Source organism: Lutra lutra, chromosome 4 (genome assembly GCF_902655055.1).
Source record: "Lutra lutra chromosome 4, mLutLut1.2, whole genome shotgun sequence".
Classification (NCBI taxonomy): domain Eukaryota; kingdom Metazoa; phylum Chordata; class Mammalia; order Carnivora; family Mustelidae; genus Lutra; species Lutra lutra.
The window spans coordinates 87,520,803-87,542,527 of record NC_062281.1 but is presented as its reverse complement, the minus strand read 5'-3'; the positions used below and the strand labels follow the sequence as shown (position 1 = coordinate 87,542,527).

Here is a 21,725-nt window from a genome sequence, read left to right as displayed (position 1 = left end):
AAACAAAACAAAAACAACACTATCTCTCCCTTTCTCTCTGGTCCTCCCCACTACTGGAATGCTCTCTCTTGGAGGAAAAAAAAAGGAAGCACAGTGTTTGCTTTTCAAAATTTTGTTTTAGTATGCTGAGACAACCATGTTTCTGAGCAAGGAACTTAGAAACAGCTTACAAAGGTAATGGACACGTGAATGCCAAGACAAACACAATTCAGAGGAGAAAAGGGTGTACTCACAAATACAGGTACAATCATCTAAATATCATTAATGTAGTATTTCCAGACACTGTGGTGTAAGTTGGTATACACAGTTTGGCCGCGGTTAGCTTCGGACTCGGACTCCTCTCCTACTGACCCAGGAATAGAAGAATCAGAAACACTTTAGCATAGAAAGGAAAAGTGTGGCAACAGAGATATCTGGGGCGGGGGAATGGCACATCCATTGCAATATCCACCGCTGTCTTCGAGTGTTACACGACAGTCAAAAATAGACAATGCCAAACACTAGCGAGGGTAAATATATTTCACACGCTAGTTCCAGATTCAACTCCTGCTCACTCATTCCGTCACCTCTTCCCCTTCCCAGGGAAGTGGCTCTCCCCTCCGCGGACGCGGCGGTTATTCTTCAGGCCCTTCCATCCCACTGGGAAGGCGCCCTCGACCGCCCGCGGAGGACTCAGTCCGCACACCTGGGCAAGAAACAGACCTCAGAAGAGGCAAACCGCAACGCTTGTTCTATCTGTTCACCGAAAACCTGCCGCAGCCTAGCGAAAGATCACCGTCTACACAGCACCCACCTCTCAACCCTACCAGCCTGAGACCAGCCACGCGCTCCTTGCGCCCCGTCTGCCCGGCCCATGGGGAAGAGAGGGGAGTGGAGACAGGCTGGCGCGGGGTGGCGGGAGGGCTCCAGAGTGACCAGGAATAACAGCGGGCCTGGTCTCACGCAGGTTCCCAACCCATAACTTCCTTACCTTCCGTCCACTACAGATACCTCTGTGGGGCATCTCTAGGCACACCGCAGGCGCCCACGCGCTCAGGATCCCCCAAAGTCGCGCCTCTTCGTCCAGGGGCCGGAAGGCTGCCAGTCTCCGAGCGCTCAGGGCGCGGCGTATAGCGCGCAGCAATTGGCTGGCGCTGGGACAAGGGGACGGGATTTGGCCGGCGCCCTCCCCTCCCGGCTCCGTGCGCCACGCCTGCGTTGTGATTGGAGGACGTTCGGGTATGGGGCGGGACCTTTCAGCCTCTTGACTCCACAGACTTAATATGGTGGGGTTGTGATCCCCGTAGTCAGTGTTCACCACCTTTCTGAGTATGGAAAGGGGTGCTCCGCTGCTCATGGCACTTATCCCTGAGGCTCGGGATTTAGCGGAGTGAGCGCTGGACGGGCTGCATTGCTGCCCATGGAGTTACTGGTTGGAGAGATGCTGGGCGGGTTTTTGGCAGGGGGGGTTGGGAGGGGGCCGGGGGGAGGGGGCGGGAGGGTAGGGATGGGGCGGGGGCGGACAGGAGGGAGGGTCAGACTCCAGGAGTTTTTCAAATAAAGTTCTTAGGCAGTCTGTTTTGTCAAGCAACAACTGACCTTAAAAACTCGAGGGGCCTCTGAATGTGTCTAGAGATCAAAATGGAGTCTCTCATGTCCAGCAGGGGCCTGTGTCAAGTAATGACACAGCAGTTAAAGTTACTACAGTTATCGCTAGGACCAGTGGTCAGCTGACACCAAGAACTGATAATGAGCAGAACCAAAGGAAGTCTCCTGGGGCCCAAGACCTATTAAATCCCTTTAAAAAGGGGAGGATTTTGGCAGCAAACTGTCAGATTCGATTCTTCAGACCTGACCCCTCTATATCTGACCACTTCAAAAAGGCAACTGCCGCCCAAGGCTGTGCAGGATTCATCTCCACACAGAGAACCAAGATCCTTCACTGCTTGAGCATAATAAGCAGTAAGTGCTGAGAGCTGGCCAGACCAGACAGAGGCCCTATCTCAACTATGTGCCCCAGACTAACTTAGCATTTAGTTCATTGACTTCCTACACTTTTTTATTATCTTGTTTGTTGTATGGTTTGTCTTATGCTCTCCTCTGTGTGCTGTGTAAGAAGCCAAGTGTAATCAATCACATGGTGAGATATTGAGTTTGGAATCCTGAACCTGCTTTATAATTGTGATTTAACTTTGTTTTATGATTGAATAAAGCTGACATTGTGGAAAGACACATCTTGTGTGTGTGCATTCATAGCGTGCTGATGACAGTGGCTGTCAGTTAAGCCTCCAACTCCTGATTTCAGCTCAGGTCTTGATCTCAGGATGGTGAGTTCAAGCCCAAGGCTCCCAGTGTGGAGCCTACTTAAAAAACACACAACAAAGAAAACTTTGAAGTAGGATACAAATTCAATAATACTTAAGGAGTGGTTCTAGCTGCTAAAACCAAAAGAAAGGAGTGTTCTTTCCCCATCTGCTGAAATGGGAGTAGGTTAGGTATCCAGAGCAGAAATTCTCAAATTTAAGACACATTAAAATCCCCAAGAAGATTTGCTGTAATAGGGATGACTAATTTCGGATTCTGTACGTGTCAGGTGGTGCCAGAGAACTTGTATTTCTGACAAGTTCCCAGATGATACTTGATGGGTGTTGGGCTGGCAGAAAGGGCTACTTAAGATGGCGAAATTTTCCGCCACCAGACCTGAGCTCAGACAGGAGAACAAAGGCCCAAGCAGGAATCTGAGACCCCCGCCCCCGGGCTCCAGTGGACCAATGGGACCCCGACGAGCAGGCGAAATATCCGAATAAGGGAAACTTGCCAAAAGACCCCTGAGCTCCCCTGGAGACCCCTTAAAAGCCCCCTCCCCCCTGCCTTAGGCGCGACTTCCGCCACTCTGCTTTCCAGAGTCGCAGAACCCCACCGGAGAGTGCCTACCTCCTCCCGGCGCAACTTTCCTGGCTCCCCTTCTCCTGAGCCCTGAAACTTCGCCGGAGAGTGCCTTTAATAAATCTTGCCTTGCACCCACTTTGCCTGGTGTTCTGTTTATCTCGCTGGAAAAACTTTACAATGGGGAGAACAAAGATAACAGAAACATAGAAAAAAGTTAAACTTCCTTCCAACTTAAAGCCCATTGACAAGTACTTGAGAGACAGGCAGAAGTATAGCTGCTTTGATGTTAATACTTTGCTAGTGGTGAAAGACAACATTAGTTTGACATTAGCCTGACAGCCAGGATCCTGTAAGTCACCTTTAACTCAAAAATTCCTTTGGAAACTTCCTTTATCTCTATCCACCCCCACCAAGATATATGTTAGCAATCATCCTCCAAGCATATCACTCACTGATACGTATCTAAAGGGTCTCATGACTAAAGTTTTACTGGACAGTATAGTAAATGACCTTTTCCTAACAACAGCTAGCCTCTCTAGGTCTTTGGAAGCCTTGCTTCCAAATTTCTGAAAGACTTAAACTATCCCTAACTCCCTCCAAACTTGAAAGTATATAATCAGCCACATCTCACAACCCCAGTACAACTCTTTCTGCCAACAAGTCCGGTTCCTGTGCTTTAATAAAACTTTTTTTTTTCCCAACAAAGACATCTCAAGAATTCTTTCTTGATTGTTTGCTGCCAAACCCTAACATTTTTCACATCAATATTATTGATGCTGGTCCTATAACTCACTTTGGGAAGTAGAGGCAACCACCATTTCTTAGATCCCACAAGTGTCTCAGCACTTAGAGAAGTAAATATAAAAACACAAGTGGAAGCGGAGCAGGACTAAATGGAAGCTGAATTAGATGACGAAGTTTAACTAGGTAGGAATATGCTATAATAAAAGTGCCTGTTGTAGAAAAAACTAAATGATGATTTAAGCAAGTTGAGAAAGGGTCAGCCTGGGGAAGAGAAAAGGATTCTTAATAGTACCCTCAAAAGTACAGTGGAAGTAGGGTTTGGTCTTCTGCTTCAATTTATCCATTTTCCCTCTACATTTACCATTATTGCCTCAATTAGGCCTTATGACACAGTTTGACCATCTTATTGCGTCTCTGCTTTGGCTCTCAATTTTATATCTACAATCAGACCTCTCCATGCTGCTCGGCTATAGCACTATTACACTACCTGTCTGTCATTGCCACCTGAATGTCTGAGAAACTCTTCAACCTAAATGTTTCTCCTCCCCAAATAAGATAATTCTCCATCTCAGTAGTGGCACTGACATCTACCCAGTAGCTCATATTGAAACCTGGGATTTTCATGAATGTTTTTGTCCCTCTTATCAAAATCCGGCCTGTCCCACCTCCCATTTATAAATTTCTCACTTATTTACTCATTCTCCACTGGCACTACCATATCTCAAGCCACTAATTTCTTTTATCCAAACTATTAGGTAGCTTCTAACCAGTATCCACTAATCTACTCTTGCCCCCATCTACCATATACATAGAATCCATTCTCCACAAATACATTCCAGTGATGTCTATGCTGTCCATATTAGTCTTCCTTTCAATTGCCAAATGTACCCTGCGGCCTCTGGGTCTATGGATTTGCTACTTCATTTGCCTGAAAGGCTCTGGCCTCCTTCTATCATGTCACTTCATATACAGCTATTGAAAATTGTTGACCCTAGGAGATAGGTACATAGAGGTTTAATATATTATCCCTTCTACTTTTCAAACCTTTGAAAATAATTTTTTTTAATTTTAAGCTGAGATTTTTAAAAACCAAAATGAAAAAAAACCTCGGAAATTGATCTTAGTTTCTCTGAACTCCCAAAGCTGAGCTTCCCTGTGCATGTCTATGCACCCTACACTCCTTTGAAGCTGTTATAATAATCATAATCTAAAAATCATAATTATCATCCGGTTCCACCTCTGCACTATAAGGTCGTACCATTTCTGTCTTCTTGACTTTTATACACCCAGCACTCAGCACAATGCCTTCCATATACAAAGCACACAAATATTTGCTTGAATGAATGAATAAACTAATAATTATTAAATAATTATTTATAATAATTTGCTCAAGGTATCACAGCTACAAAGTGTTTAGGATTAGAACTCATGTGTGACACCAAGGTCCATGTTTTCTCCATTCTACCATTCATAATTAGTATAATTATGAGGAATTTTCAATTGAACATAGAGGCTCAGCAGAAGTGAATTATCCATAAGATAAGCTGTGCAGGATGCGTTTTTGAATATTCCCCAATCTTGTCAACAAATATTCAATGCCAAAACAAGTGGGAAGGGGTGCCTGGGTGGCTCAGTGGGTTAAAGCCTCTGCCTTCAGCTCAGGTCATGATCCCAGGGTCCTGGAATGGAGCCCCACATCAGGCTCTCTGCTCTACAGGGAGCTTGCTTCCTCCTCTCTCTCTCTGCCTGCCTCTCTGCCTACTTGTGATCTCTGTCTGTCAAATAAATAAATAAAATCTTCAAAAAAGTTGTTTAAAAAAAAGAAAAGCAAGAGGGAAAATTTTCTTCCAGCTCTTCTCATTAAACTTTTTGGGACTAGTTCTTGTTTTGCAGGTATCTGGGGGTTTTTTTGTTTTGTTTGGTTTTTTTTTTTTTTTTTTGAAGAAAAATATTCTTGGTCTTTTATTTTCAACAACTCAGAAAACACTGTTTACATAAAAACCTGTAGGTAGCCTCTCATTAGAAGTTAACTTCATATTATCCAAGAGATACAGTACTAATTTTGGACCCTCTAAATCATTCTGAATCTGGTCATTCCTAATTTTCACAGAGATCATAGGAAAAGAATGCCTGTCAAGTGAAAGGAAAAGGATAGAAGATTTAAGCCTGGCGAACTGCAATTTTTCATCCTTTCTTCTGTTACAGTCATGTTATGAAAAACATCTAAGCACTTCAGTTGAATTTAAGCCCACTGGGCTGAATTCACTTCCAAACTTTTAAAATTAGCAAAGCATTAAAATGACAGCTTTGAGGGCTTCCTTCAGAGAGCAGGGCAGCCAGATATCAAGGAGGGCTTGGAGGAAAGCTTTTATAGAATTCAAATTTCAAGGCTTTCAGTTGTGCCATGGGACAGCTCTCTGTCAAAACGTGGTCAGGGCTGCTCAGCACAGCACCAACACTCAGTGCTGATAGGACTGTTTCTGCTGTTGGTCAGATGTTTCTAATCCAAACTTGTCCTAGATAAAGAAATTCAGACTGAAGCAAACTTATGAAATAAACTGGGCTGTGTGGCCTGGAAGCCCCGTTACTGGTGGCTGACAGAAAGCAGTTTCCTCTGCTCCCTTTCCAGCCTCCCACACTGTAGCTAAGTTATCTGTTAAGTAAACAAAGGCTAACCCTCACCCCATCCAAAGGTGCTTCAGAAAACAGCTGTAGTTGCCAATACCAAACTCAACATCCAGCTCGTGGGCTCTGTGCACACACCAGGAATGGCACAGTCCCTGAGATCTCCAACACTTAGGATATCAAGTGGGAGAGCAAGCTTTACCCTTGATGAAACTGTCTTTCAGAGGTAGTGTGCTACAGCTACCGTAACAAACAGAAGTGGCAGACTGAACCACAGACATCTAGACAACTAGTATGCATAGTTTTGGAGGCTGGCAAGTTGAAAGTTAAGGTGCCAGCAGATTCAGTTCTTGGTGAGACCCTCTTTTGCATCTGTATCCAGCTGCCTGTCAGCTGTATCCTCCTCACATGGGGGGGACAGAGACAGTCAGAGAGAGTAAGCTCTTTGGCCTCTTCTAAGGGCACTAATCCCATCACAGGGATTCTGCCCTCCTGACCTCATCTAACCCAGGGGATCAGGACTTCAATGTGAGTTTCTGGAGAGGGCACATTCAGTCCATAACATAGTTTTTTGTCAAATGCTCTGGGGATGAGTGAGGTGTGAGTCATGGAACTCTAGTGAACCACAGTAACAAAATACGCATACATTTCTTCAAGCACTGTGTACACACAGTGTATGTACATGTAAGTGGATATACACGTGCATATATAAATTTGGTGTTAGTTATATATTCATTTATTTCTGTGATATTTTATAGTTTACAAACCCATATTAGTGGCAATTTAAACTGAAATTTAGTATATTTTCAACGCCTAATAACTTCTAGGAAGACAAGCTTTATAATCACAGATTTCTCTTAAGTTGTTATGTGGTTCTAAATATGTCTTTACCTTGAAAGAACAGCTACCAAGACCTGGACAGCAGGATAAGAACTCTGAACGGATTCAGACACCTCAGTTATTGAAATTTCCTTTACTGTAGGTGCCATCAAGCTGTGTCACCTCTCCTAGTTACAGAACACTGTGGGGGTGGGGGGCAAGAATTGTCTTCTGGATAGGGTCCACCTTTTGTCCTGCAGATCTTTCCCAGAGTCATAACCTGGGACAATGGCAAAAATCACAGAGAGTGACAGATTGTTTCACAGCCATCTTCCCTTGGAACTGAGAGCAACAACTGCACTATTTAGTATCTCTGACTTGTGAATTTTCAGTGTCTAATTAGCAATTCTCTAAACTATTTTACTTTAAACTGATTTTTTATACAAGTGTGTAAAAATAAGATTGTCCTTAAGTAATTTTTTTTTTAATAAATAAAACAATTTAGGGATGCCTGGGTGACTAAGTCCTTAAGCATCTGCCTTCAGCTCTGGTCATGATCCCAGGGTCTTAGGATGGAACCGCACATTGGACTCCCTGTTCCATGGGAAGCCTGCTTCTCCTTCTCCCACTTCCCCTGCTTGTGTTCCCTCTCTCAGTGTATCTCTTTCTAATAAATAAAATCTTTAAAAAAACATAAAAACCAATTTATTCTGTTCTAACACATGAATGTTAGAGTCATAAATTAATTTTTCTTTCACCCTGTTAAAACACACTGTTGTGTTCACATTGTAAGTAAATATAATTATGGAAGCAAGGGTTTTTCCCTACAATCAAGATTCATGACATAAAATGTTTTCTGAATTGCGAGAGTTTCAACTGGGTGTGCCAAACATGTGACTGCCCATAGAGGTACAGAATTCAACGCACCCACATGTAACTTTGAAATACAATTCTCTAAGTGTGTGGAAGATGCCAAGCTTTCCAAAGGCGAGAAGGACTGAGATCCTAGCCTGGAAATCAGACCTGGTTAAGGAACTCCAGAAGGACAATGAGTGCCTTATATAAAACTTCTGGGGGCGCCTGGGTGGCTCAGTTGGTTGAGCAGCTGCCTTCGGCTCAGGTCATGATCCTGGAGTCCTGGGATCGAGTCCCACATTGGACTCCGTGCTCGGCGGGGAGTCTGCTTCTCCCGCTGATCTCTCTCTCCTCTCATGCTCGCTCTCTCTCTCTCTCAAATAAATAAATAAAATCATTTAAAAAAAAAAAAACTTCTGAAAATGACAGATACCAAAGCATAAAAATCACACATTTCCAAGGTAACCAGAGTAATGTTGTGTCATTTATTGCCACTGTTAGTTAATACTTACCTTGGTGATTAATTTTTTGGCCAACTTGACTGCCCACAACGTGCCCAGATTAAACATTTCTAGGTGTGTCTGCGAGGTATTTCTGGATGAGATTGTCATTTATATCACTGGATTTAATAGGACAGATGGCCCACCCCAAAGCGGGTAGGCATCAGTCCATCTCTTGAGGGCCTTCACAGAACAGAGTGGAGGAAGGAGAAATTCGCCCTTTTTTTCCTGCCTCACTGTTGATCTGGGACATCTCATCTCATCTTGCTTCAGGAAAAGATGGGGGTGAAATGAACTACCAGCTTTCCTGAGTCTTAAACTTACACATGGCAGATCACAGGACTGCCACTGGTGTCTTTCTCTGGAGAACCCTGACTAAAGCAGTTACCTAAAAAATTTTTTTTTATTAGACATTTTTTTTTAAATTTTCAACATAACAGTATTCATTGTTTTTGTACCACACCCAGTGCTGCATGCAATCCATGCCCTCTCTAATACTCACCACCTGGTTCCCCCAACCTCCCACCCCCCCACCTCTTCAAACCCTTCAGATTGTTTTTCAGAGTCCATAGTCTCTCATGGTTCACCTCCCCTTCCAATTTCCCCCAACTCCCTTCTCCTAACTCCCCATGTCCTCCATGCTATTTGTTATGCTCCACAAATAAGTGAAAACATATGATAATTGACTCTCTCTGCTTGACTTATTTCACTCAGCATAATCTCTTCCAGTCCTGTCCATGTTGCTACAAAAGTTGGGTATTCATCCTTTCTGATGGAGGCATAATACTCCATACTGTATATGGACCACATCTTCCTTATCCATTCGTCCGTTGAAGGGCATCTTGGTTCTTTCCACAGTTTGGCGACCGTGGCCATTGCTGCTATAAACACTGCGGTACAGATGGCCCTTCTTTTCCACTACATCTGTATCTTTGGGGTAAATAGCCAGTAGTGCAATGGCAGGGTCATAGGGAAGCTCTATTGTTAATTTCTTGAGGAATCTCCACACTGTTCTCCAAAGTGGCTGCACCAACTTGCATTCCCACCAACAGTGCAAGAGGGTTCCCCTTTCTCCACATCCCCTCCAACACATGTTGTTTCCCGTCTTGCTAATTTTGGCCATTCTAAGTGGTGTAAGGTGGTATCTCAATGTGGTTTTAATTTGAATCTCCCTGATGGCTAGTGATGATGAACATTTTCTCATGTGTCTGATAGCCATTTGTATGTCTTCCTTGGAGAAGTGTCTGTTCATATTTTCTGCCCATTTTTTAAATATGTTTGTTTTGTGTGTGTTGACTTTGAGGAGTTCTTTATAGATCCTGGATATCAGCCTTTTGTCTGTACTGTCATTTGCAAATATGTTCTCCCATTCTGTGGGTTGCCTCTTTGTTTTGTTGACTGTTTACTTTGCTGTGCAGAAGCTTTTGATCTTGATGATGTCCCAAATGTTCATTTCCGCTGTAAATAGCAGGTAAAGATCAATGAATACATGCATTTCAGACAAAATGTGGAAGAATTTATCTCCAGCAGACTTGCTAAATCAAGTCAGTTAAAAGAATTTCTTTAGACTGAAGAGAAAAGATGCCATATAGAAAACTAATTCTGAATAGATAACAATGCCTGGAAGAATACATATATGGTAAATACAACAATTTCAAAAAAACAAAACTAAACTAAAAAACCTCTTCATAATTCAGTAGTTGGCCTCATTAATATCCTTCCTCCAGTCTTTAATTAGGCAAAGGAAGTCAGTCAATATATAGCAGATTGGAAGAGCGGTCCTATTTTGACTTAATTGATTATATAACATCACACTGAATATTGGTAAAGTACCCATTTCTCTCAAACGTACTGGAAATACTCAATGATAAAAGCCATATGATGAGCCACAAAACAGGTCACATTTTGTTAGAAGAGAATTTATAGAGAATTTGTTCTGTACTACAGTAGTATCCAATTCTAAGTCACTGAGTAGTATCTAGAAAATCCCCACATGCTTGAAGATGATATGATCTATTTCTAATGGATCATGGGTCTGAAAATAACAAAAAAACCTCAAAAAATAATTGAGGAAAACACAGCTTATTAAAAGTTGTCTCATAAGCTATTCAGTGCTTAGATTTATAGCATTAAATGCAATAAAGAAAAAAGAAAAAGGGGTCCAATCCCAGGATATAAACTTTCACATTGGTGGAGGGACACCCAGCTGGCTCAGTGGGTGGAGCCTGTGACTCCTGACGTGAGTTCAAACCCCATATTGGGTATTGAGATGACTTAACAAAAAATATTAAAGAACTAGCTGAACAAAATAATCCCAGAGTCAAAGTTGTCAACATTAAAAAAAATGTCTATGTATTTAATTTATTCCATTAAAATTGAAGGAGAAATATTGTATGCTAACTGCAAAAGATGTAGCAAATGCACTTGAGAAAATGCAACACACATTCATCATAAAATTGCTCAGTAAATTAAGAATACTAGTAAATTTTCTCAACCTCCTAAATCAAATCTCAAAAACAAAATTGAAGCCAAAAGCTATGATTGATACCCTAATTAATGCTGACATACAGACCATCTGACCCATGACAAGGAACAAGACATGTTTCAGTCTTCCCAGGGAAGTTAAACAGTGTATCCAAGACCATAGAGCTAGTTCAGTAAGTCAATAGTCCTAAAGTCAAGCCATACCTCAGAATAATATTTTAATAGCTAAGAAAATAAGAACTAGAATGGTATTTTGAAAATAAGATATTATGAAGACTGAAAATCAACCACCACAATAAACCACATAAGGAATAATCATTTAAGGCTCTCATTCTCATGTTTTCCATATATATATATATATATATATATATATATATATATATATAGACACACACACACACACACACACACACACATCTCCAGCTCTTGTCAATATCAATAGGATCTAAAATATAGCAGCTGAACTCCATTTTCAGTGTGATCTCTACTATCAGGAAACTATGGACATATGTGGGGTTTTAAGTCATCTGTAATGCTTTCTCAGAACTTCCAGAGTCTCTGCAGAGAGGTGATTTTTGGCTTCCAAGAGGACCATAAAAGTAGTTCTTGAATCATTTATTAAAGATTATGCTGAGTGAAATAAGTCAAGCAGAGAGAGTCAATTATCATATGGTTTCACTTATTTGTGGAGCATAACAAATAGCATGGAGGACAAGGGGAGTTAGAGAGGAGAAGGGAGTTGGGGGAAATTGGAAGGGGAGGTGAACCATGAGAGACTATGGACTCTGAAAACAATCTGAGGGCTTTGAAGGGGCGGGGGGTGGGAGGTTGGGGGAACCAGGTGGTGGGTATTAGAAAGGGCATGGATTGCATGGAGCACTGGGTATGGTGCAAAAACAATGAATACTGTTATGCTGAAAATAAAAAAAAAAGTATAAGTATGTTGTACTCTTAGGAATCGGTTAAGAAATTAAATGATATATTTCAAGCTGTAATAGTTAGAGAAAATAAGGAAACAATTAACTCCTAATGAAATTAAATTTGGGGATATTATATAGATTTATAGAGTATGGGTTTATCTAAGACAATCAGATGGTTATTGGTAGCATATTAACTTGAAAGCTTTATTCTATAGTGTAGTCTCACTGTCATCCTTTTGTCACATAAAACAAATATTTCCCTAACTCTGTTACATCTCTAACTTATCATAATTATTTGTTTCCATGCCTCCTTTCCTATTCTGTTGTCCACTTCCAAGGGAAATTCATAGAGTACTGTTCTCCTACTGGGCCTCCGAGCTGAACACAGCTCCTAACTCAATATTGGAGTTTTGAATTTAATTAAGTTGGATTTTAAGGATAAAGCAGGCATTCCTAAATCCTAGAGAGAGCAGAACAAGACTCGTAGGATCAAAGGTAAAAACATGGACCAACTAGAAAATACAACACACAAGGAGGATTTGGACATGATAGTGTTAAAAAAAAAAAAACAACAACTCTGAAAAACATTGTAGTAGCCAATTACAGAAAAATATTTAAGTAGTTAAAACATAAGGTTAAGCTTTGATGGGACAACTATTTATATACACATAAAACCTTATGCATTCTGAAGAAAAAATTGGGAAAAAAATTGCCTTGCGTATCTATATAGATGTGTCCATCTGCTGTTGAAAGCAAGATCATTTTGAGATTGCATGGAGTCAACCCTCGGGTTACTGAACAATCTTCAGGCGAACTATTACATTTTGGATTATAGGGAACAGGGACAAATTACCTCCTCTTAGAATGGAGCAATGCTATAGTAACTTGTAAATGGATTTAAGTAGCAATGGCACAGCGCTGAAGACTTACATAAAAGTTCCAAATATGGATCAATATTCTTTGAAACTAAAAGGTAGTACATTGCCTCTTAAATTCTACCAAGTCTTACTTTTGCTATTCTTAACCAGAAATATCAATATTCAAAGCATAGACTTTACATTTCCAGAATTTGACATTAATTAGGTGGAAGACATTTTTTCACCAAAAGCTTTGAACTTTTTGGGTGACCATGAAATCACATTTCATGAATATAAAACAGAGCGAAAGTATTTCCTTTCTGGAGAATTAATGAATTTTATAAACTTCCTTTAAAAGTTTTTATTAATTGGGGCACCTGGGTGGCTCAGTGGGCTAAGCCGCTGCCTTCGGCTCAGGTCATGATCTCAGGGTCCTGGGATCGAGCCCCGCGTCGGGCTCTCTGCTCGGTGGGTAGCCTGCTTCCTCCTCTCTCTCTACCTGCCTCTCTGCCTGCTTGTGATCTCTCTCTGTCAAATAAATAAATAAAAATCTATAAATATATATATATATATATAAAGTTTTTATTAATAATACCAACTATCCACATACCCACTTTTTACTAAAATCATTCTATAATGTAATAACTTTGACTTCAGAGCTGTGTTTTTGTTTTTGTCTGATAGACACATACATATTATAGTATTAGAAGTCTCCAAAAAAGTCAATATAGAACACAAGAAGGGCTATTCATTTAGGACTCCTTAATTAGAAGCAAAATTTTCATGCATAGAAATAAATACAATTTAAATTTAGGCTCTGCATATACTAGTCCCATTTTAACAAAATTAAACACAAATTGTGGTGAGAAAAGTGAAAGTTACATTTATTTGGTCACTTAATGAATTAAAAATTTTACACATCTACCATTTGTTCTTAAAATCATGGTGAATGTGTTAAAAGAAAAAAAAGTTTTGTCCTCTAAATGATCTTAATCTATATAAGGACATCAGAGTATATGTAAATCTTGGAGGTGAAACAAATGAAAATAAAATCGAAGAGAGAAGAACCACATGGTCCTCACAATTGATGCAGAAAAAGCATTTAACAAAATCCAGCATCCGGTCCTGATTAAAATGCTTCAAAGTATAGGGATAGAGGGAACATTCCTGAACTTCATCAAATCTATCTATGAAAGACCCACAGCAAATATCATCCTCAATGGGAAAAAGCTTGCAGCCTTCCCGTTGAGATCAGGAACACGACTAGGATGCCCACTCTCACCACTCTTGTTCAACATAAGTATTAGAAGTCCTAGCAACAGCAATCAGACAACAAAGACATATAAAAGGTATCCAAATTGGCAAGGAAGAAGTCAAACTCTCTCTCTTCGCAGATGACATGATTCTTTATATGGAAAACCCAAAAGACTCCACCCCCAAACTACTAGAACTCATACAGCAATTCAGTAACGTGGCAGGAAACAAAGTCAATGTACAGAAATCAGTGGCTTTCTTATACACTAACAATGGAAATACAGAAAGGGAAATTAGAGAATCGATTCCATTTACTATAGCACCAAGAACCATAGGGTACCTGGGAATCAACCTAACCAAAGGGGTAAAGGATCTGTACTCGAGGAACTACAGAACACTCATGAAAGAAATTGAAGAAGACACAAAAAGATGGAAGACCATTCCATGCTCTTGGATCGGAAGAATAAACATTGTTAAAATGTCTATACTGCCTAGAGCAATCTATACTTTTAATGCCATTCCAATAAAAATTCCACCGGTATTCTTCAAAGAGCTGGAGCAAATAATCCAAAAATTTGTATGGAACCAGAAGAGACCCCGACTCGCTAAGGAAATGTTGAAAAACAAAAATAAACCTGGGGGCATCATGTTACCTGATTTCAAGCTTTCCTACAAAGCTGTGATCACCAAGACAGCATGGTACTGGCATAAAAACAGACACATAGACCAGTGGAACAGAGTAGAGAGCCCAGATATGGACCCTCAACTCTATGGTCAGTTCATCTGGGGTTTTTTATGTGTGGTTTTTCACTCTGCTTATAAGGATCCTAAGTATTCCATGAAAGGGCAGTTTTAGTCTGTGATGGGGCAACAGTCACAAGAGCTCTCTACTATACCACCAGGGCAGCTCTTCTTCCCTCTGTTTTTTGTTTTGTTTTGTTTTGTTTTGTTTTGTTTTTAAAGATTTTATTTATTTATTTGATAGAGAGAGATCACAAGTAGATGGAGAGGCAGGCAGAGAGAGAGAGAGGGAAGCAGGATCTCCGCTGAGCAGAGAACCCGATGTGGGACTCGATCCCAGGACCCTGAGATCATGACCTGAGCCGAAGGCAGCGGCTTAACCCACTGAGCCACCCAGGCGCCCTCTTCCCTCTGTTTTAAAAATAGGGTGAGACTTCATATAAAGAAAAATATACATAAGGGAGAAATGTTTCAATTCTGCTAGTCTGGTCTATACCTTTCTCTAGCCTAATAGTTAAGAACGCAGCAGACTGCAACTGAAGCCAAGATTTGAATGTAAAAAAAATGAAACTGTAAGGATATCAGAATAAATCATAATCAAAATTCATTTATAATCTTGGGGGGGTGTTTCTAACTATGACTCAAAATTCTCTATTCATGATAGAAAAGATATATTCCTCATAATAAAAAAAGATTGATAAACCCAAATGTATAAAAGCCTTATTTTATGCATGGCAAAAACTACAACTAGCAAAGTAAAAGTCAAATAACACAATAGGAAGAATATCTGATACTCCTCTCATATAAAAAGAATACTTCCCTAAAGTATATAAATTGCTCTTGAAATCAGAAAAAGAATGACAAAAAAACCAACATGGGCAAAAAATATGGAGTGTTATAAAAAAGGACACAAATACCCTTTATATATATGAAAAATATGACACGTCAATCGTGAGAAATACAAAGTAATACTGCACATCAGAAATAGTGACTGAAATCTAAATATTCGATTAAACACATTAGGGTAAAGGCATTCTCACAAACTGCTAATGGAAGTACAAAATCATAACACCCTTATCAAGGGGACTTTGTCAATGTTTTTCAAAATTACAAGTGCATTTTTCCTCTAAGCTATTAATCTCACTTCTGGGAATTATTTCTACAGTTATACATTAACACATATGAAATTCAATTAACAAACATATAGTCCTTCATTAGTTTTTGATGTAGTATTCATTAGTTGCATATAACACCCCGTGCTCATCAGATCATGTGCCCTCCTTAATGCCCATCACCCAGTTACTGCATCCACCTACTCCCTTCCCTTCCTCTACCCTCAGTTTGTTTCCCAGAGTCAAGAGTCTCACATGGTTTATCTCCCTCTCTGATTTCTTCCCATTCATTTTTCCTTCGCTCCCCCTACAGCCCTCTGTGCTATTCCTTATATTTCACATATGAGTGAAACAGTATGAGAATTTTTTTCTCTGATTTATTTCACTTAGTGTAATCCCCTCCAGTTCCATCCATGTGTTTGCAAATGGTAGGTATTCATCCTTTCTGATGGTTGCATAATATTCCATTATACATATGAACCACATCTTTATCCATTCATCTGTTGCCTCCAACATCTCCGCTCATTCCAGTTTGGCTATTGTGGACATTGCTGCTATGAACATTTGGGTGCAGGTCCCCCTTCTTTTCATTACATCTATATCTTTGGGGTAAATATCCAGTAGTGCAATTGCTGGGTTGTAGGGTAGTTCTATTTTTAACTTCTTGAGGAGCCTCCATACTGGAAAAAAACTTATTTTATATGGGGTTTTATTCTGTATAGAGGAGAGGAACCAGGTGATTGTCATGAAGGAAATAAGACTTCTGCAGATCTGCCTTTTAATATTGTTTTGATTTGGGGGGGGTACCTGGGTGGTTCAGTTATTAAGTGTCTGCCTTCAGCTCAAGTCATGGTTCCAGGGTCCTGGGATCGAGCTCCACATCTCCCTCTTCCATTCCCCCTGCTTGTATTCCCTCTCTCACTGTCTCTCTCTCTGTCAAATAAATATATAAATTCTTTATATATGTGTGTGTATATATATATATATATTATATATATTAACATATATATAGTTTTGATTTTTGAACTGAACATAACTTTTTCAAAAAATAGACTGAAAAATTAAGAAAAATGTATAGTATGTCCTGCAGTAATGATGGTTGCATAACTGTAAATATAGTGAAAACTACTAAATAATGTACTTTAAAAGGTGAATTTTAGGGTATTTGCATTGTATCTTAATAAAACAGTTATTTAAAAAATTGGTCAGGGGCTGATAGCATCAACATCATCTGGGGAATTTTTAGAAATGCAAATTCTTGGGCCCCATCCTAGACTGACTAAATCAGAATTTTCATGGGTGAGAGCTGGCAATCTGTTCTGACATGTCCTCCAAGTGATTCTGGAGCATGTTCCACTTTGAGAACAATAAATAGATGGAATTGCTAAGGGTAACAGGTTCTTGCACAGTAGTAATCTGAAAGCATCTCACTAGGAAATCCACGCACTCAGGGTAGGAAGAGAAATCGTCTTCAATCTTCTTTTTTTAATCATAAAAAACAACAATCTCAACAATCATAATAATATCTAACGTATGTATGCAGGCTCTGTATTTATCCTTCTACATGAAAATAAGTGTCTAACCTGCTACATTAGCGCATAACCGGGTACATAGTAAGTTCTCAAAAGCTGTTAGTTATTACTATTATTTACTTAAGATTTCTTTGTTACTATTATTATTTATTATTACATTTTGTGGTTTAATATTCACTTCAGATCATCTTTTTTAGCATCTCTTTTTACAGTTTCATTGAGACATAAGTGACATACAGAACCGTATAAGTTTAAAGTGTACAGCATACTAATTTGACTTATGTATATTCTAAAATGATTACCACAGCTATTTTAGTTAATATAAATCATCTCATATAGATATTAAAAAAAAAGAAAAATAAAAAATTGTGGTTTTTTTTTTTTCCTTGTGGTGAGAACTCTTAGGATCTACCATCTTAAAAATTTTCAAGGGAGGGGACCAGGGTGTCTTATTCAGTTGAGCATTGGACTCTTGATTTTTGCTGGGGTTGTAATCTTTAGGTACTGGGGTCAAGCTCTTCATTGGGCTATATGCTTGGCTCTGAGTCTGCTTCTTCCTTTCCCCTGATCCTTCCCCACTCTTGCACATGCATACAACCTCTCTCTCAACTAAATAAATAAAATCTTTAAAAAAAACTTTCAAGGGGTGTCTGCGTGGCTCAGTCGGTTAAGCATCTGAATCTTGCTTTTGGCTCAGGTCACAATCTCGTGGGTTGTGGGAGAAGGCCCCACATCAAGTTCCAGGCTCAGAGGGGAGTCTGCTTGATGATTCTCTCCCTTTGCCCCTCCTCTCCCTCTCCCCCTCTCTCTCTGTCTCTCATACATAGATAAATCTTAAAAAAAAAAACCTCCAGATTATACATTTCTAGTATTTGCTTATCTCATAAATTGAATTTGTATCTTTTTTTCAGTCCTCAAAATATTTTTTTCATTTTAATTCAATTAATTAACATACAATGTATTATTGGTTTCAGAGGTAGAGGTTAGTGATTCATCACTCTTATATAATCCCCAGTGTCCATTACATCACATGCCTTCCCTAATATCTATCACCCAGTTGCCCTATCACCACACACCCCTCCTCTGCAGCAACACTCAGTTTGTTTCTTATGATTGAGTCTCTTACAATTTGTCTCCCTCTCTGGTTTCATCTTGTATTATTTTTCCTCTCTGTGACCCTGTGTTTTGTTTCCTAAGTTCCACATATGAGTGAAATCATATGATCTCACTAGTTCCATCCATGTCATTGCAAATTGCAAGATTTCTTTCTTTCTTTTTTTTTTTTTTTTTTGATGGTGGAACTACATATATATCACACCTTCTGTATCCACTAATCTGTCAATGGACATCTGGATTCTTTCCATAGTTTGGTTGTTGTGGGCATTACTGCCATAAACTACAGGGTGTAGGTATCCCTTCAGATCCCTACCTTTGTATCTTTTGGGTAAATACTTAGTAGTGAAATTGCTGGGTCATAGGGTAGCTCTATTTTCAACTTTTTGAGGAAACTCCATACTGTTTTCCAGAGTGGATGTACAAGCTTGCATTCCCACCAACAATGTAAGAGGGGTCCCCTTTCTCCCCATCCCTGCCAACATCTGTCATTTCTGACATATTAATTTTAGCCATTCTGACTGGTGTGAGGTGGTATCTCACTGTGGTTTTGATTTTTATTTCCCTGATGCCAAGTGATGTTGAGCATTTTTTCTTGTGTCTGTTGGCCATCTGTATGTCTTTTTTGGAGAAATGTCTGTTAATGTCTTCTGCCCATTTCTTTTTTTTTTTTAAAGATTTTATTTATTTATTTGAGATAGAGAGAGAGCATGAGAGAGGAGAGGTTAGAAGGAGAAGCAGACTCCCCACTGAGCAGGGAGCCTGATGCGGGACTCCATCTGGGGACTCCAGGATCATACCTGAGCTGAAGGCAGTTGCTTAACCGAATAAGCCACCCAGGCACCCCTCTTTTGCCCATTTCTTAATTGGATTAATTGTTCTTTGAGAGTTAGTTTCATACATTTTTTATAGATCTTGGAAAATAGTCCTTTCTCTGACATGTCATTCGCAAATATCTTCTCCCATTCTGTTGGTTGTCTTTTGGTTTTTTCAATTGTTTCCTTTCCTGTGTAAAAGCTTTTTATCTTGATGAAGTCCTCATAGTTCATTTTTGCTTTTGTTTCCATTGCCTTTGGAGATGTGACTAGCAAGAAGTTGCTGTGGGCAAGGTTGAAGAGGTTGCTGCCTCTATACTCCTCTAGGGTTTTGATGGATTCCTGTCTCACATTTAGGTCGTTCATCCATTTTGATTTTATTTGTGTATGGTGTAAGGAAGTGGCCCAGTTTCATTCTTCTGCCTGTGGTTGTCCAATTTTCCCAGCACCATAATTGAAGAGACGGTCTTTTTTCCACTGGATATTCTTTCCTGCTTTGCCAAAGATTGACTATATAGTTGAGGGTCCATTTCTGGGTTCTCTATTCTGTTCCATTGATCTATGTGTCTGTTTTTGTGCCAATACTATGCTGTCTTAATGATTACAGCTTTGTAATAGAGCCTGAAGTCCAGCATTGTGATGCCACCAGCTTTGGTTTTCTTTTTCAACATTCCTTTGGCTATTTGGGCTCTCTTGTGATTCCATACAAATTTTAGGATTATTTGTTGCAGCTCTGTGGGAAAAGTTGATGGTATTTTGATAGGGATTGCATTGAATGTATAGATTACTCTAGGCAGCATAGCCATTTTAAAGTTATTTGTTCTTCCAATCCATGAGTATGGAATATTTTCCATTTCTTTGTGTCCTCTTCAATTTCTTTCATGAGTGTTCTATAGTTCTATAGTTTTCTGAGTACACATCCTTTGCAGTATACTGTCTTAGTGATTAGAGCTTTGTAACAGAGCTTGAAGTCTGGTATTTTGATGCCACCAACTTTGATTTTCTTTTTCAACATTCCTCTGGCCATTCAGGGTCTTTTCTGATTTCTCTGCATTGATTTTATATCCTGCCATGTTGCTGAATTCCTGGATAAACTGTAGCATTTGGCGGTGGAGTCTTTTGGGTTTTCCACATAGAGTATCATGTCATCTGCAAAGAATGAGAGTTTAACTTCTTTGCGTATTCAGATTCCTTTTATTTCTTTTTGTTGTCTGATTTCTAAGGCTAGGACTTCTAGTACTATGTTGAACAACAGTGGTGAGGGTGGACATCCCTGCCATATTCCTGACCCTATTAGAGGAAATGCTCTCAGTTTTTTCCCACTGAGAATGATACTCACTGTGAGCTTTTCCTACATGGCTTTTTATGACATTGAGGTATGCTCCCTCTATCCCTACATTCTGAAGAGTTTTTTTTTTTAAGATTTTATTTATTTATTTGACAGAGAGAGATCACAAGTAGGCAGAGAGGCAGGCAGAGAGAGAGAGAGGGAAGCAGGCTCCCCGCTGAGCAGAGAGCCCAACACGGGGCTCAATCCTGGGACCCTGAGATCATGACCTGAGCTGAAGGCAGAGGCTCAATCCACTGAGCCACCCAGGCACCCTCTGAAGAGTTTTAATCAAGAAAAGATGCTATGCTTTGTCAAATGCCTTTTCTGCATCTATTGAGAGGATCATATGGTTCTTTACTTTCTTCAATGAGGTAGTGCATTACATTGATTGATTGCGGATATTGAACCACCCTTGCAACTCAGGAATAAATCCCACTTGATCATGATGAATAATCCTTTTAATGTCCTGTTGGATCTATTGGTTAGTATTTTGGTGAAAATTTTGGCATCCATGTTCAACAGGTATTTTGGTCTGTAATTCTCCTTTTTAGTAGGGTCTTTGTCTGGTTTTGGGATCAAGGTATTGCTGGCCTCATAGAAAGAGTTTGGAAGTCTTCCTTCCATTTCAAGTTTTTTTCCATTTCTATTTTTTGAAGCAGCTTCAGAAGAATAGGTATTAATTCTATTTTAAATGTTTGGAAGAATTCCTCTGAGAAGCCATCTAGCCCAGGGCTCTTGATTGTTGGGAGATTTTTGACTACTCCTTCAATTTCCTTGCTCATTATGGGTCTGTTCAGGTTCTCTATTTCTTCCAGTTTCGCTTTTCATAGTTTATATGTCTCTAGGAGTGCATCCATTTCTTCCATATTGCCTAATTTGTTGGCATATAATTACTCATAATATGTTCTTATAATTACTTTGTACTTCTTTGATGTTGTGATCTCTCTTCTTTCATTCATGACTTTTTTTCTTTTAACATACATGGGTTCTTTCTCTTTTCTTTTTGATAGAGCTGACCAGGGGTTTATCAATCTTACTTTTTTTCTTTTTTCAAAAGGATGAGCTCTTATTTTTGTTGATCTGTTCTACTGTTCTTTTGGTTTCTATTTCATTGACTTCTACTGTAATCTTAATTATTTCTCTTCTCCTACTGGGT

The 21,725-nt window shown here is 39.7% G+C and overlaps 1 long non-coding RNA gene across 1 annotated transcript; it reads right to left on the bottom strand.

Moving 5' to 3' along the window:
* Nucleotides 1–233: 233 nt before the first annotated feature.
* LOC125096885 (uncharacterized) lies at nucleotides 234–1,122 on the bottom strand. Its single transcript, XR_007126425.1, has 2 exons — nucleotides 971–1,122; nucleotides 234–343 (listed from the first exon to the last, which is right to left on the bottom strand). It is a non-coding gene; the product is annotated as an uncharacterized LOC125096885 (long non-coding RNA).
* Between the last annotated feature and the right edge of the window lie 20,603 nt (nucleotides 1,123–21,725).